This window comes from Drosophila simulans, chromosome 3R (genome assembly GCF_016746395.2).
Source record: "Drosophila simulans strain w501 chromosome 3R, Prin_Dsim_3.1, whole genome shotgun sequence".
Taxonomy (NCBI): domain Eukaryota; kingdom Metazoa; phylum Arthropoda; class Insecta; order Diptera; family Drosophilidae; genus Drosophila; species Drosophila simulans.
The window spans coordinates 4,101,283-4,117,767 of NC_052523.2; the positions used below are offsets into that span (position 1 = coordinate 4,101,283).

The window sequence follows — 16,485 nt, forward strand, 5'->3', positions numbered from 1 at the left end:
TAAGGGTATTTTATCACATATAAGAACTACAACTAAATAAACAGCAAATTACTCAAAAAAAATCAGTACAATCTTGCCATATAAATAAAATAATACAAGGGTTTAAAAATCTAGTTTCCTATATGATTTAAGCTTATAAACATATCTAGTGCTTAGAGTTTGTAAAGCAGAACCACTATAGAGAAAACATTACTTTGAAATCGCAAGCTATAATCAACATTTCGAATCCTTATCAGCCTGCCGCTCCATCACACTTAAGGCAACACTTCCGAATGAAAATCAATTTGCACCGCACACGCCAAAGGACACAAGCCCTAAATATTCATCCCGGCTGAGCACGTTAGTCTTAATTAATTTTTACCCACGACAAAGCAGCGTCCTTGGCTTTGCTCGGGATTACTTTTACTAGTTGTGGCATGGAAGTAGATGCTCTTTGGGGTATTTTAATGACGTTTTCATAAACAGCCGCCGTCGTTCTGTGTTTCTTTTTCGTGTCTCTCAATGCGTTCCTAATTCCATTTTATGCCGTGTGACTGTGGGCCTTCATTCTGAGTATTTGTTTTGTTTGGCCAAAATGGCAGATAAAATAATTTATTGGGTAAAAATCGCTGGCCAAGAGCTAAGCGCTCTGGTTTCCCCAGCTTCGCTCTTCCGTTGCGTTGTCCTCGCTTTTGTCTTTTGGCTCATGTTATCTGCAATGGAATATCTATTTGGCCATCGCTTTCGGCCCTTCCATAATGTTGGCGCCATGTTGATGTTATCTCAGCGGAAGTGTTGACTCAATGTTTACTCAATGAGGGCGTTGCTGGCGCGATATGACAACGGGTCCTTAGTCCTTTGGGCTTTTTGTGTGCCTGTGTGTGTGTGGACTTTCATAGGAGCATTCCGCGCCATTTTGTTTCGCTTTGGGCTTTGTTTTTGCCCACTTAGTTAATACATTTGCTTGTTTCGCTACGCCTTATAAATATGCAAGGGCAAATCGTCCGGTTCAAATAATGCAAGGTCAACGCTGGATAGAGTTACATAACAAACCGTAATTGACCTTTTAACAAAGCATTGATGGGAAAAATATTCAGGGATAAGAGCTACATTTCTGACCAGACAATGAACATCAATTAGGTTGAGCCAAAAAGTCTGCTAAAAAGTAAACATATTAATGGAAAAGATTTTTTCTGAAACCAAGACGCTGTTTATACGCATTAACAAAAGAAAGTAAAGAAATGTCCTTTGTATGTGATGGATAATCCTACTTCCTCTATATATATATGATATATAACTTTTTATAAATTTAAATAATCTTCAATATAAATTTGATTATCCATGTATGGTCTGTTCAGCTGTCATGATAATTTCACAGCAGAAAATGCCTGTTAAGAAACAACTCTCGAATCTAGTCCTAATGAGATTCCACCTCATGCCATCAGCCAGAGTCTTGGGCAGTAATATTTCAATCTGAACAATCTCAACCTTACCGCATAGGAAAGCCTGTTACACTAATGAGCAACACCTGGGGAGACAGCAGAAGCAGCAGCAGCAGCAGATGTAAAGGTGAAATAGTTATCCCCAGACAAGTTGCAAAATTTACAGCACACGAGCAAAAAATCAGCTTAACCACAAAGCGGGTGGAATTGTGGGGCTCTGGGGGGTGGTGGCCGACCTAATGGCACATCTCCAGGCTATTTGGGCTTGGCTTTTGTGTCCGTCCTGGTCCTTGGTACTGGCGTCCTTGTTGGCTTTGTGTGTTTCCGTAAACTGTCATTTCCGGCTGCTACTGCTCCACTGCTTCTAGCCCCTCGTCCTGCGCATCGCTCCCCAGCTTTCAATGCACAATAATTGTTATCTTCAACAATTTGCGGATGTTATAAACATATACGACTGCTTCATATTGTCTGCATGTAAATACAGCAATATGGCATGGGAGCTCGGATTTTCCAAGTGGTCCGTGGTGCACTGACAAAATATTGCGAAATCTAAGAAATGAGTATGTTTAAAAGTTTAGAGTTTTTAAACATTACAGAGCAAATTGTAAATATCTAAATCAAAGGGCTAGGAAACAGAATAACAGTTTTTTAAATGAAATTAAGCTCCCAAGTTGTTGTTTCGAACTGGTATTGTAACGACTGGTATTCAATCTTGGACAATTAAGTTTTTAATCAGAAATGTTTCGATTCACAATTAAAGAATAAATTGCAATAGTAAGCCCCATTAAAAATGAAATTCGCGAAGAATTTTTCAAATAAAAAATTATTGCAGATATCTATGCCAGTAGAATCGAATTTTTATTTCTCCCCGTGTGGGACTCCCATGTTTGCACTTGTCGTTCGTTTTAATGTGTGGGCCAGGAGTGCACCTGCTCCACTCGAAAACGGTCCCCCTATCCTGCGTTCTAGCTCCTCCTTATCCAGTTACACGTTCTCCTCCTCCGCTGGCTTGTACAACAATCGACATCCTCCCAATGGAGAACTGGCACGGAAGACATTTAGCTAAGCGCTTCGCTTGGCAAACAATTTTCGATTTCAGTTCGGGTCCTACATCCTGGCCCCCACCATTTTGGCATTTTCCCCTGGGGGGGATACGCGCAATTTGAAGCTCATGTGCGAAAACTTTCAAGCAGTGAAAGTTGTGAGCACCAGCAAGAAAAAGTCTCGAATTACAGAGATATGTGGGGTGGCTCCTGGGTTACGGATGGTATTATATGCTAAGCCTCGGTTCGGTAACTTTTGGCTTGAAAATTTGTTAGATGGAATATTTCGGAGGGACTTTTTCAATTCCCCGATTGAGTTTCATGCATATTTCAGTCGCACAGCATGTCCGAGGACGGTTAATAGCTGAAAGAAGTATTCACGCCCCAGATCTAGGCCATAATTAAGGAAAGGTGATTATCCTGTGCACTACGCATACGCCCATTGTCTGAGTGGTGGACTCAGTGTGTCACGTCGTCTGTCCCGTAAATTCACCTGTTTGACTGCGTTACTCATACGCCTACGTGCCTCATTAAGGGACGTGTGCCCGCCTCTCTTCCCGACTCAACTCGGTAATAGAAAACTTTGCCATAACATTTAGGCTGCCTAAACTTAATTAACAACCCCGAACAGGTAATCGGCAGGCAGTCGAACTGCTCTCGCCGCCAGTCACCCTCCTCGAATTTCCTGCCATTGTTTAGGCCATTTCATTTGCAAATGTTCTATGGACACAAAGCGCCATGGAGCTTTCCGCCTTCCCATTAAATTGGTCATTAGGCGTCAAGTGGCCTACTGCCGCGTTCCTGGCCGCTCTAGCTTTTGGCCCAAACGATGGCATAAACAAAGGCATCCGAAATTGTTTCGGCTTAATTTGAACGCCCTGCCCATCCCGAACGGAGACTTTAATTACTCTCCCTGCTCCGTTGGCACATTCAATTAAATTATCGCGTAGCAGGTGGCTTTAAAACTGGAGAATCTCTTCCAGAAAACAATGCACGCCATTTCTGTGTTGAAAACAAAATTCAAGCTGGAAACAAATCTTTTTAATTGATCTCTGTTGCGGCACTGGAGGCAGAGAAAAGTTTATCGATAGTTTGTTCTGCCAGTTTCAGCGCTTCTATTTGGCATGGCTTACTCGACTCCCCAACACGAAAACAAGAAAATTAGTTAAAAACTTTAGCAAAAACAGCGGACTTGGTTTACCTAAGGGAAACCTGGAAGGGCGAGCAGTCTATTCGATGCTTTACATAACAACCGTTTTTAAGCGATCGAAATGAAAACGTAACCATTTTCAAAATTCATTTCCCCAGAATATCTGTTGCAGAACGAGCTCCTTATCTAGGATTTAGGGTCCATTAAAATCTTTATGGCTGAAGCACATCCATTTTCTGGTATGCAAAAATATATTCATACCGAACACTGCTGCTTTGTCCATATAATTTTGCACTCCTGGCTGCAACTAAGCAGAAACCAAGAAAGAAATTTAAATTTATTCTCAACACAACACAAAAGGCCCGTGCATATATAACGAAGAATAAGCGCATAAATAAACTATTTGTTGTAAAGGCAGCCAGCTTCTAGCATTTAAGACACCCATTTTGCCGGTTCCCTCAACTTTTTGTAAACGGCATACAGAATGGAAGGTAACAAGGGAGCCGAGAAATCTGTTGAGTGGAAAATTACAAAAAACTGCAAAAGCGGCGTTTACCAACATTTTCTGCATGCCGCAGAGTGCCTCATTCTGCGTCTCGGGCCCACATGTGTTGCTTTTAAGTATTTTGGCAAGTTGTGCATATTTTAATTAGTTTCCACAGCCAGCAAACAGTTTTCGCCTAACAAGCGAGCAGGTGGCAGGCAAGCGTAAGACGTGGCGTATACGCAATCTGTGACCTCCTGGCTAAACTTCAGGGTGTGTGCTTGTTAATGTGAGCGTGTTGATGTGATTCTCATCAGCGAATCTTAAACGAAGGCAGAAATACCCTTTGCAGTGAGAGCTATGAAGTACTAACTTAATTCTCATTTAATTTGTATTTATTTGCTATGAAATTATTTGTACAAATGATGTATAAGATTTGAAACACTTCTAGACATACGATATAAAATATCATTTTAGATATAATTTTTTTCATTGCTCATTTTAAAAGTTTCCATTATTAGGTATTTTTAGGAATTATATTTTCCCTTCAAGGTCTAGAATGTTGTCCTCTTTCCACTCCCACCAAATTTCTCTAAACATAAACATGACTTAGGTCTTGTCAATGGCTTTTCGCCCCTAAAAACTTCGCTGAAAGTCACGCAAGTTTAAAGGAGCTGGGTTATGGCAAGCAGAAAAGTCAAACAAATGTCAAAGTGTAACTAGTCACTCACCCACTAGCCAAATCTTGGCTCAATTCCACGCGGGGATTTCGCGTTTAACTATTTAGGCAACGCAGCTGCGAGCAGGGATTTTGATTGCCTTTAAGCCCTCAGCCCGGCATTTAGGGTCGACAAAAGGCCAAAAGCATATCAATATGCGAGCAAACAGGGAAAAGGGGGCCAGAAAGCGTAATGGAAGGAAGGGGGTAGTCACCTATGCAAATATTTCCAGACTGCCTTTCTCCACTTACCCCCTTAGCCATTCAAACTTTCTGCTTCAGTGGCTCGCCCGTTCTACGAATGTATCTTGATACAAGTACTGCAATTTGTATTCGTAGCTCAGCTAGCTCTGCCTGTCGCCTTTCCCGAGATTGGCTTTCACATACAGATGCACACGAAAAAGGATGTTGGAATCCGATATTAAAAATACAAATAATATCAATATAAATAGCGAAACCCCAAATGCTAAGCTGTGTTTTTTTTATATATGATACTCCATTTATAATATTAGGATTTAAGACTAAGAATTACTTTTTAACCCCCCTACTTTTCAGTGTAAAACACACCCACTTGACTGCTCGTTTTGGCTTTGCTGCCATTCAAATCCCGTCTGTATCCGAATCCACCACCCACACAAAATGCATTGCACAGCAGACTGCTCCGCACGGCTTTCATTCTTTCCTTTTCGATCCGATCCTTTTGGCATACACGGCTCCTTGTGTTTCTGGGGCCCGTTTAATAGTCGCAAATTGGTTCTCACACTTGGAATTTCGATTGGCTGTGTGATTTGGTAGAGGCCTTTGACTTGAAAATGGCTGAGAATCGAATGGATTTCGACTGCGTAACACAGGCAAACCATTGAAATCTTAGATAGAAGCGACTATTGACTTTGTTTTGCTTGGCAGAGCAACATATCAATATAATATAATATATAATATAATAATTTAATGAATTAAGAATTTTCCTTCTCCTCAAAGAAAGATGTAAATTTACTTTAACTCAAATCTGGCCACTATGCCCTTGGGAAAGTCATTTTCCCAATCAGCCAGTCAAGCTTACATTTAGTATGGAGCTTTTGGCTTACTCAATGCAAAGCAAAATCGACATTGTCAACCACTTATCGCCCACAAAACAAATAAAACCTAACAGTTTCTGTTTCGGGTTACCAAACCGCAGGCAGAAGCATTTTATTTGACTGCGGGCTGATCCCAAAAATGAACCCGCAGATGGGCTCTGCCCGCTCATTAAAATTTGTTGCCGAGGCCATGGAACGAAAAGGTGGATGTACACCATCGGCGCCCACGGACCATCAACCAGCTGAGTGTGTTGTTTATGGGTTCGTCTTTATCGCAAACGTAAACCGAAGCCATCAAATACACAGCTCACAGGCCATGAGGGTAGCAATGGGAAAGATATCAGGATTTGTGTATTTCACCTTAATTTGCTGGGGCTAATCAAACTTTTTACCACTAAAGAAAATGGCAACATAAGCTATATTCCTTCCACACTAAAAGAATATATTTCTATCCTCAATGTTCAAGTTGCAAGCACTTCTTTTTTTTTAAGTGAGTACTATATACCACGTAAAAAGAGTACCATGTTTTATAAGTACCATAATGGAAAATGTCGAACTGATACGCTGTACATAAGGCCACTGACAATGTTAATATCCAAACCGGGGTTTCGCCCTCCTCACCTTGATTTGAAGCATTGACAAGGAATGGTTTATCGATCGACTGTTTTCAGAGCTCGACAAACGCAAAAACTGATTTCGCTTCGGGGAAGTTAATAAATTACACTTCAATGGTGCAGTCAAAGTCATGTTCGATATAAAATATGTTGTGGCAGTCGGTCTTGCGATTGTTTGTGTGCGAGTAAATCTGATGCTCGCAGCCGTCGTCTTTGATGCCAGTTACTGGCAGGGCCTGTCAAATCAAATAATTGAACTTTCATTCCATTGTGAAAAATGAAGCACATCCTAGCGGCTGGATAAGCGAAGAAAAACGAGACCAAATGCCGCACATTAAAAGCGATTTAAAAATAGGAGGAAAAACCCGTGGCCCGATATGAAACTGAAACCTTCGCCTCCGCATACTATACACACACATTTCTTCTTAATCCATTTTTGTACTCAACGTTAGCTGATGGATTACTCTCGTTCAAATGTCGAATCTTGTTAGCGCAGCTACCCAGCCACCTATCCCGCCCATCCCACGGGCCCCACCCACTGCCAACAGCCATCATTGCAGCAAAAAATAGGGATATGTGGCTGGAGATCCGTTGACTGGGCCTGGGGGCCGTTTTCTGGGGCGCTACCAACATTCCACGGCAACAGATGCTGATGGCTAACAAGCCAACGGGAGCACAAGTGTCGCTGATTTTTCACGCTCTAGATTCGAGTTGTGTATGAGTGTTGGTGAAACCTGAAACATGGTAAAAAAAAACGCCCCTCAAACACACTCGTTTCGCGAATAAAGTGAAAGAAAGTCCTTTTTCAAATTGATGCAAAATTAAGGCAAGATAAATTGCTATTCAAGCATGTTGCTTGGATTACTTATTTTATATTTCTATAATTTCATACATCATTTCTTGAAAAAACTCTAATGAGGCTTGTTTCACGAATTGCATTTGTTCTCTCTGATTTTGCCTGTTTTTCATCTTAAAGCTCAACTATGCAAGCTAGCTCTGGAATTCACCTTGCAGTTTTTCCGATAATTACAAGCCAGCTTCTGGTTCTCATCAGGTTTTCCGGCTATGCCAGCCTCTTCTGTTTAATTCCCTTGGGCCAAGGTCTTAGTTAGCTGGAAACATGGAATTTTTCGCTTGCCTCTGTTTTGTTTTTCTGTTTTTTTTTCTTCCTTTTTTTGGTTTCCCCAAGTTGTTTTTTCTTGCCAGTTCCATTTTCGCCTTTTTATATTGGGTGCTTTTCCTCTGTTCTGCCTGTTTTCTTTTTTTTTCTAATGTTGGTTCCTGTTTTCTCGTAGGGGCTTGCATAACGAAGTAAAATCTATTAAGGCTAAAGGTATGTAGAGATTCCCTAACGCTATGTCAGCACTATTTTTCGCTGCTTTCATTAGAATATAATAACATTTGAATGCAAGATTTTCTTATATTTATTTAAAGGCTTGTCATGTTTTGGTGATAACCTCTCATTTGCCAAACAATTTCTTGTTTAATAAAAAGGAGCGCTGAATGTGAATTGTAAAACAATAAACTAATTTGCTTAATATGTTTAATTTGCTATTATTGGCTTTGTATGATCTTTTTAAATATCAACTCATTGTAAAACAAAGTTTATTTCGGTAAAAGTAACATTTTTACTGTTTCAATCCTATATTATAATATTCCAAACATACCCTAGCATACTCCTTGTCTTTTCTTGTCCACCCAAGCATAGGCAGCCTAACAATCATAAAGAGTGACTTTCAACAAAACGACTGGCGAAATCCCCTCGTGTAATGTGCCGCACCTGCAGTGCGTCAACCGAGCTCGCCATTTGCCTCTCCGAAATGAGTTCCATTTTTTATGGCTTGACCAGCCTAGCCACGCCCCGCTGGTCCTGCCCAAATACACACATACATACGTATGAAAAAGAGAGGCGTTGAATTTAATGAGGTTACTTTCAGGCTCGAAGTTTTTCGCCAATTTCCAGGGCGAGCAAATCGGCGAGCTGTCATAAAAATGCTTTGTTGTGTAACGTATACACTCCTATTACTGCAGACAATAAAGCGGTTTATGGTCTAATTCTATTAGCCAAGTGGGTAGGCTGTCAAATGTTCGTTGAATGCGTGTAGTAATTACGCCAGACAACAAGTGCCGACAAAATGCCAGGCCACATGCAATTGGCCTTTCTACCCAGAGCATAATGGTTCCCCCCATAGGCCATACATATGCACACACATATAAATGTATTATATATTTTTTGGAATTTTGAATAACTAAAATATAAGTATCACGATTTACGACTGATTTCTCCTATAGCAGATATATGATATAGCTTATAATTTTCGCTAAGCTCGCCCTGGATATATATACTAAATTCTTAAGTATAATTCCAAGTTTTCTTTTCAAAATATTGAAAACAAAAAAGTTTTCCATACTAACACTTAATTTCAAACTGATTGTTCATATTACAGCTATATGATATAGTGGTCCAATCTGGCTGATTTTCATATAATTTTGCTACAAAAATAAGAACATTTTTTGTTTCAAGACAAGTTTCAATTATCTACCTCAACTAGAAGAATTTTTGGCCGCTTTCCCCATACAATGCGAACCACTGTGCAGAGGTGAGCAGAGAAATGTCTGTACACCTACGGCCAGAACAATATCATCTCTTAATGAAATGTATAGGCCGAGCATTAAATCAAAATTATACTTCATATAGCTATACATTTTTGGTAGAGTCAAAGTATTATTATTTTTTTTATTTTAAAAGGGTATATCGAAATGTATATTGTCTCAAAAACAAAAGGAACAAATGGAACTATATACCGATACCCATGTTACAATACATACTTTTTTAAAAACACATCTTGCCGAGTAAAAAAGTAAGTGACATATTGTCACTGACAATCTTACCCTCAACACATTATTCATAGTTTCTAATATCAAGACCTGAGAGTTAGAGAAAAATAGAAGAGACATGTTAAAATAAACACCAAAAAATAAGAAATAAATTAAATTTTAATTTTTTTCTGTTACATTAATCATCGAATTTGAGAAAGCATATTCAACGACATATAGCTCTCTGGCCTCAGTTAATCAGAAGATATGGCCTGTTTCCCTCTATGCTAGTAAAGTTTTCCAAAGTGTTTTTATACTGAGCTGTTAACTTGCTAAAGATCCCATTCCAAAACTTAACACAGTTTAATTTGAAGTATTTTTTATATTGTCAAGATCATATTTAATCCCTAACGATATCTAACGCAACTCCGACTTAGCCTAAAATACAAATTCTATGAATGCGATGTTTTCCATTTTAAAGCCAAGGTACCGGAAGTGGCACATTTTAGTACGAGCAACCTTTTGCCAATCAAGTTGGTCAAGTTTATGAAACTATGCACTAACCCAGTTACGATGCACAAACCGGCGCGCTGACACTTATGTGTTTCCACAATATTCGTCCATTCTTTGTATTCCACTATGTATGGATGTATAGATATATATTCGACGGAGGGAACTTTTTCCGTTGCGACATGCTCAAGTGCTTGCTAACAAAGTCAACACAAGATTACTAATACGCACCATTGAACGTGACTTTTTGCTGTCAGCTAAATCAAGTTTCATTATGTGTCAAGCCTTGTAGAGGGAGGGGTTGCGATGAAATACAGATAAAACCGCAGCCAGAAGGAATATTGGGGTAGAATCGAAGGAGCTGCACGAAGGGAAAGCTCTCTGCACCCGGGGCAACTTGTGCATGAAACACCTGCAGCAACTTTTGCTAATTGTGGGCAGACCACATGCTTATAAATGCTACTATCCACTGGTTTTTAGTCCACACCAGCAGTATCGAGTGTGGCAAGTTTGCAGCATAATTAAGGCGCAGACACGCCTCCGGCAAGAACCCTAATGGCATTTGCATGTGAGGCACGCACATTGACAGGACACCTCCTAGCATTTCCAGGGCCCTGAGGTTACAAGAAATAAATTAAGCAATATCGAAAGTTCAGGGGGCACATGTACACAAAAATGGCAAATAACTACATCCTGTTTCTTAAATCTGTTACCTGTGAGGTACAATTTATTTATAAGTAATGCATATATTGGTTAAAATAAGATATATTAAATTAAATATAGAACTTTTCCTTTTTTTAGTTCTTGCTCCAGCACTTTTAAAATTTATACACATGCAATCACGAAATTATGTCTACTTAAATGTAGGATGGCCCGTAAAAAAAGTTGAATATATCCGCGCCCAATGGGAATAATCTGATTATGTCAGACAGTTAGCTCAATTAGTTGCCTGTGTATAAAAGTCCAGTGCACTTAGCCTTCCAATCAACTAACTGGAAACGCCGGTGATGTCAGCACCGAGAGTGAGGCTATTATATGTGGTACGCACTGAATCAGCCAGCAAAAAGGATAAATATTTAACGGAGCCACGGCAAAATTCAGCTTTTCCGATGGCAATTGCAGCTGCTTATTATTTATGCCTCCCCAAAGACCTGGAAAATAAACAAAAATGTGGGGAGTGGCATAGATATTCCCGCACAGTGGCTGCGGCGAACCAGAAACCCCAATCCGTATCCGTATCCAAGTTTCCTCCACCCAGGACAAAAAGCACAAGCTTGGCCTGATTTTCGCAACGATTTGAATGTTTTCTTCTCCCCAGGACATTTTATTATTTTTGGTCTTCCCATGTGTGTGTGCGAAAGGTCTTTGTTTCGGCGGGCATGTGTGTTTAACTTTTGTATCATATTTTGTGGGACACAGTTTTATGAGTTCAAGTTTTTAAGAAGCTTTCAAATTCAACTTGACACATTGATGGCAAATTGGGACAGGCTCTGTCTCTGTATTTTCAAGCGCGAAAAGACGTTTTAGATAGCCAATTTATATTAATGCCATTTCACAAATGCCTTAGTGAGGCTCTCAAAATAAACACACCGCATTCAGTTCATTAAAATAACATGCGCAAAGAAAACATGTAGCAGTGTCCGCTTTATCTTGTGATTACAGAGGCATGTATCCGTTAGATACCAATAAATATTAGCTGATTGTTATGTATACATATCCTCCGGTCTGGATGCAACTTAAATATTCAATTATTTGGCCAAAATTGCAAGTTTCGAAGTGCGATTGTGTGTAGCTCGGGCCCATAAATAGTTAAAGAGTCTTGCTGGCAAAATGAAATATTACAAAGGCAAATATGTACGTATAGTAGCACACAATGCCTGGCGTCTGGTGGTGATTATGCAGTCTAATGAAAAGGAACTAAAACAATCTATACCGGAACCCACGTGGTTTCCACGTGCGAAAGGATATGTGTAGTGGGATATTGGTAGGTCAACCACTGGTTGGCAGTCTCATTAACCGCAACAGCAGCAGGAGCAGCCGCAATGCATTATAAATTTAGGTGGCTCGCACACATGGGCTTTGCCCAGGCGAACAAGTTTCTTCATTTACTCCATTATTCAATAATGAATGATAGAATGGCAGTGTCTGCGGAATACTTGCAAAGTGCGAAAAGCTGTAGCTCCTGGGATCTATGCGAAGGGTATCCGGAAACAAAGGAAAAATTCATTTATGCTTAATGCATATTTGCTTTCTTAATTAAATTCTTAATCCAATCGGCATAGAAACATTAATAAAGTCCCTTACCTATTTAGATTATTGTTTCCAATTCCACCAGTTTCAGTTAAGATAAACTCAACATGTACAACAAAGTATATATTTATATTTGGCAAAAATGACATCATCATTGAAAATGTAAGTCTTAATCTTTTAAGCAGTTTATAACAATACTTTTTAGCCCTTGGGTTGGCAATACTCTTTTTTTAATTCGCCCACTGTACGTCAACGCTAAGGATTTATTTAGAGAGCTTCCTTGAAGCCGAAATGGAGTCCTGCTTAGGCACTTTGCTACCTCTCAGGCTGAAGAGCTGGGCCGCATCTTGAACAGCCGTAATGGAAAAGTATAGATGCGTATAATAATAGGCAGCGGATGCTGGGAAAATTCTGCCAAGTTAACCGCACTCAGGAAGCGCTTTTGTCTGGCTGTGGCTTGGCATTCAGCATTATCAGCTAGACTCCGCCTTGTAATTTCCACTTAGGCAGCTTTCACTGCTGCTGACGGTGGGCCAAAGTGCCAGGCATGCATGAAATGCGTTTGTCTGATTTGCATTTTGGCATCGGCATCAGGACCAGCAGCACAGAGTCCTTGCGGCTGTGTGCTGAATCTACTCCAGCAGCTGCCTCTGTCAAATATTTGGCCTTACTGTGGTAATGTGGCTTTGTGGCCAACTTGGAAGTAATTCAATTAATATTTTACCTTTACCGTTTTGCTGCACATTCAATTCACCAATCTCCACATACCTGAAAGTAGAAACAAAAAGCTGTTGTTACAAGTGCTGCACTGACATGGTAAGCAACTGTCATAAATTACATATGAAAAGTAGCTTCTCTATCAGATGTATATAATATACAAAAAGCTAAAAGTTCAGTTTAAAATGGGATTTAGTTAGAATTAGATATTTCGTAAGAGGTCTAACTACACTTAAGTGACAGTTGGCAGCCCCCAACACTGCTTGAGAATCCCGAGGAAAAGTCAAGGAAATGCCCCCTGGGGGAGAGTGGTAAGTATGACAAAGTTTTATACATTTCAAGCCAAAAACTGAGCTCAATAGCACGGTCAACGAGTCGTATAATTAACGTTATGCCAGAGCGAGAAAGTGCCACTTACTAAGCCGGCGGAAAAGTCTGTGGAAAGCGGGCGGAAAACTAAAGACAAAGTCAAACACTTGTCACAGTTTCGACTGGAGGTGGGGAGCCTTGAAACTTAAACAGTTGCACTTTTGCAGGGGGCGTGGCCCCGAGGCACCACCTATTTTCTGTATATGTGTGTGTGTGTGCTTGAGTCATTAAATGAATGGCAGCCCGACAAAAACGCCGCCAGAATTCATCGCAGCACATAAAACGCACCACAGGCAAAGAGTGAAGGACCCAGGATGGTTTGGAGTGGCCTGTCGCAGCTTTTGTCTTAAATTGGCTAATAAACTGCCATCTGGCGGAGAAAGGGGCAGTGAAAAGGGCTGGGCTTGTGACTTTCTGCGGTTGGGAAGTTGAAATGCTTGCGGCTTCATTAAGCGTCCATAACATGAGCGCATGAAATTGAAATGTTTGGCTGTCCCCAAGTCATCCAGTGTCAACTCTAAGCGAACCCGCAGAAATTCACTCCTTTTTAATTGCACATAACACCATGACCCTTGATACGGAATCAGATGTCAAAAATTCTATTAGTTTTGTAAAATTCCAATCAATCTATAAGTATCTTACTTACAATTGTTAGATTTTATAATAGAACACCTTTGCTTTCCAATAATTTATTCTCATAATTTAGACGATAAGAAGGCTTAATTTTAATAATTTGTTTTTAACTTATATTTTACAATTATTTTCTTGTATATTAGTATAATTATTGAGGATATTATATGGAAATTTTATCAATTTTTAGCCATAGTTAAACCTCTTTAAGATAAGTAAAACCACTATTTCCTGAATTTTAGCTTGAGATAAAATTACCAACCATGAAATATTTTTGCAGCAATTCAGATCATTTTTATTAAAATTATAACGTGCAGGACAAACTGCTAGTTGTTTTATTGGACAAGTGTCATTTCTCTTAATCTGACCTTTTTAATATCCACTAAGACTAATACACGACTAAAACTATTGGCCAGCCACGTAATTAAATCAATGGAAATCGTATTTATTACTGTGACTTATTGATGAACGGTTAGATAGTAGGTATTCATAAAAGCAATTCCAATATATTTGCATTGCAAATGTTGACTGCTTTTGGGAAAATGTCTTAATTAATATACAGTTCGAGCACTAGTGTTGTGCCATTAAATATCCCTAAGCAGGCAACGAAACGAGTTGTATAAATAAATTTGTGAAAAGTATTCACATAAAAGCTGAAGCGCCCGATTTAATGCCATAGGGTGGAAAGTGGGTCGGATTAGTGGGCCGGCGAGCGGGATTTCACTCGAAACACATACAACTTTGTTGCGGTTTAAGTGCCCTCCGTTCAGAGTTGGCTCATAAAATGTGTGACCCACTGTTTGCCTGGTCGTTTGCTTTGTTTTATGTGTGCCCCGGCTTTGGATTCGACGCTTTTGGCTTTGCTGCTTATTGTCAAAGTTTCCGGCTGCAGCAAGTAGTGCGTAAAATTTCAATGCGAAATCAAGAAGTTGAGCCATAAATTTCTAAAATTATTGGCACAATTGAAGTTGTGCCTTGAAATATATATTTCTATATTCGCATGTATATATATCGAGTCCCTGGCCCGCTTTCGTAGGCCCAAGGCTCAATAAATTTCATTCGTTTCATTTCGTTGCGCGAATGCCATAGTTATTGCTTGTTTGTATTTTTATGACTTTATATTCTTCAATATTACAGTTTGTGATTTTATATAATATGGCTTAATCAAACAGTGCTAAATAGGAATTAAACCATTAATTGCTATTATGCGTAAGGATATGCTAAACATTCTTACTAAAGATGGTATTGTTGCACAGTTTTCAACATATTCTCAAGAGATGAACAACTTTGTGTGTCGCCGTGCCTGTTGTTAGGAGCGCAACTCTAACAAGCTTCTTCTTCATGACTTTACTAGGCTATCCTTATTATTAAAGTTGAGCGAAACTAAAAGCCCACTGTTAATTAATGGGATATGGCAGCAAGAGTTACGAAATGTCCTTCTGGCAAACAACGCGCTCATCTCATCCCTTGCCAAGTTCACACTGCAAACATAGGAGATCCTGTTGGAGTTTTGCATCCACCGCCTGCTTGGTATCTGGTTGCTGCTAAGAGGCCCCTCTTCTTGGCCAACTTGTGCTGCAGCAACTTTGACAAACTCATTAACTCATTATCTGTGCAAGAAGTTGACACAACGCTCGAACAACTTTGCAGGCGACAGAGCAAACGGCATCGTCGTCATCGGGCGTGGGCCAGCACAAACGGCAGTTTTCGCATCCGCATTTAATTAGTTATCATTTGCATGACGGACAATGCAACAAGAACTTGGAATTGCAATCGAGTCGGGGGCGTGTGGGCGTGGATATATCGCCCGCATCTGGGATACACGTCCTCTGCCTCATTGAGCACCTTAATTGATGCTAATTGATTGTGCAGGGCCTGTTTGTCTTCCGAAGCTGATTGCTCAGATTTACGACTGGCCAAAATTAAATAAAGCAAATTACGGCGCGCCCAAAAGTATGCCGAACAAAATGTGCTGGCTGAGGGTGTCCTGTGTGTCCTGCGTGTCCTTCGCTGCCGCATCCGGCATGGCTGTTAGCCGTTATCGCATTTGCAATGACGGCTGGTCAACAGATTTTTTATTTCACTTTCGGCGGCTTACAAAATAAATTGGACTACGCATTCGCAGATACAGTGCAGTGCGGCGGACGGCAAACAATTCCAGTTCGAGTTTTATTTAATTTTGGTTGATTTCGGTGTAAAACCCTTTTGGCAAATCCGCCACATCCCATGTATGGGGGAGATTCCTTTGTTGTGCGGCCATATTCAAATAACTGAGCCACACGACTCGTGCGGCAAATTTATGTTGCTTCAATAACAATTTCAACACAAAAACAGCAATCGTTGGTGCTTTCCAATGGCATGTTGAGTGTATTAAATTGCCATTTATTTGATTTTTGTTTTCGCCTTTCGCCGTTGGCCCCTTTGTGTCCCACTTTTTACTGCTGCCGCCCTTACATTTGCATTCCCCTTCCCTCATATTGCTCGGATTTTTTGTTTTTGCTGTAGCATATTTTTGGGATACATTTAAATAATGTTTATATTTGTACGCCATGGATTTGTATTGTATTCTGATAGCTGTCTAAGGTTTTAACAGTGTGCGTGTGGCAGGGATTCGAAATAATTCGTGCTGTGATGGGGGATTTAGCCTGGGTTGAGCTGGAAGTCGTGACTAAGGAATAAGTATCAT

General features: G+C 40.1%; 1 protein-coding gene across 4 annotated transcripts in view; it reads right to left on the bottom strand.

Annotated features, from left to right (window-relative positions):
- LOC6727109 (neuroligin-3) overlaps positions 1–16,485 on the bottom strand; it is a 71,153-nt gene that overhangs the window by 40,752 nt on the left and 13,916 nt on the right. For 2 of the 4 annotated variants that reach the window (XM_016175842.3, XM_016175843.3), the window contains exon 2: positions 12,808–12,851. The exons of the other annotated variants lie outside the window; for them this stretch is intronic. The gene's annotated coding sequence lies outside the window, so the exon portion shown is untranslated. The remainder of the gene's footprint in view (positions 1–12,807; positions 12,852–16,485) is intronic. 4 annotated transcript variants of the gene reach the window in all.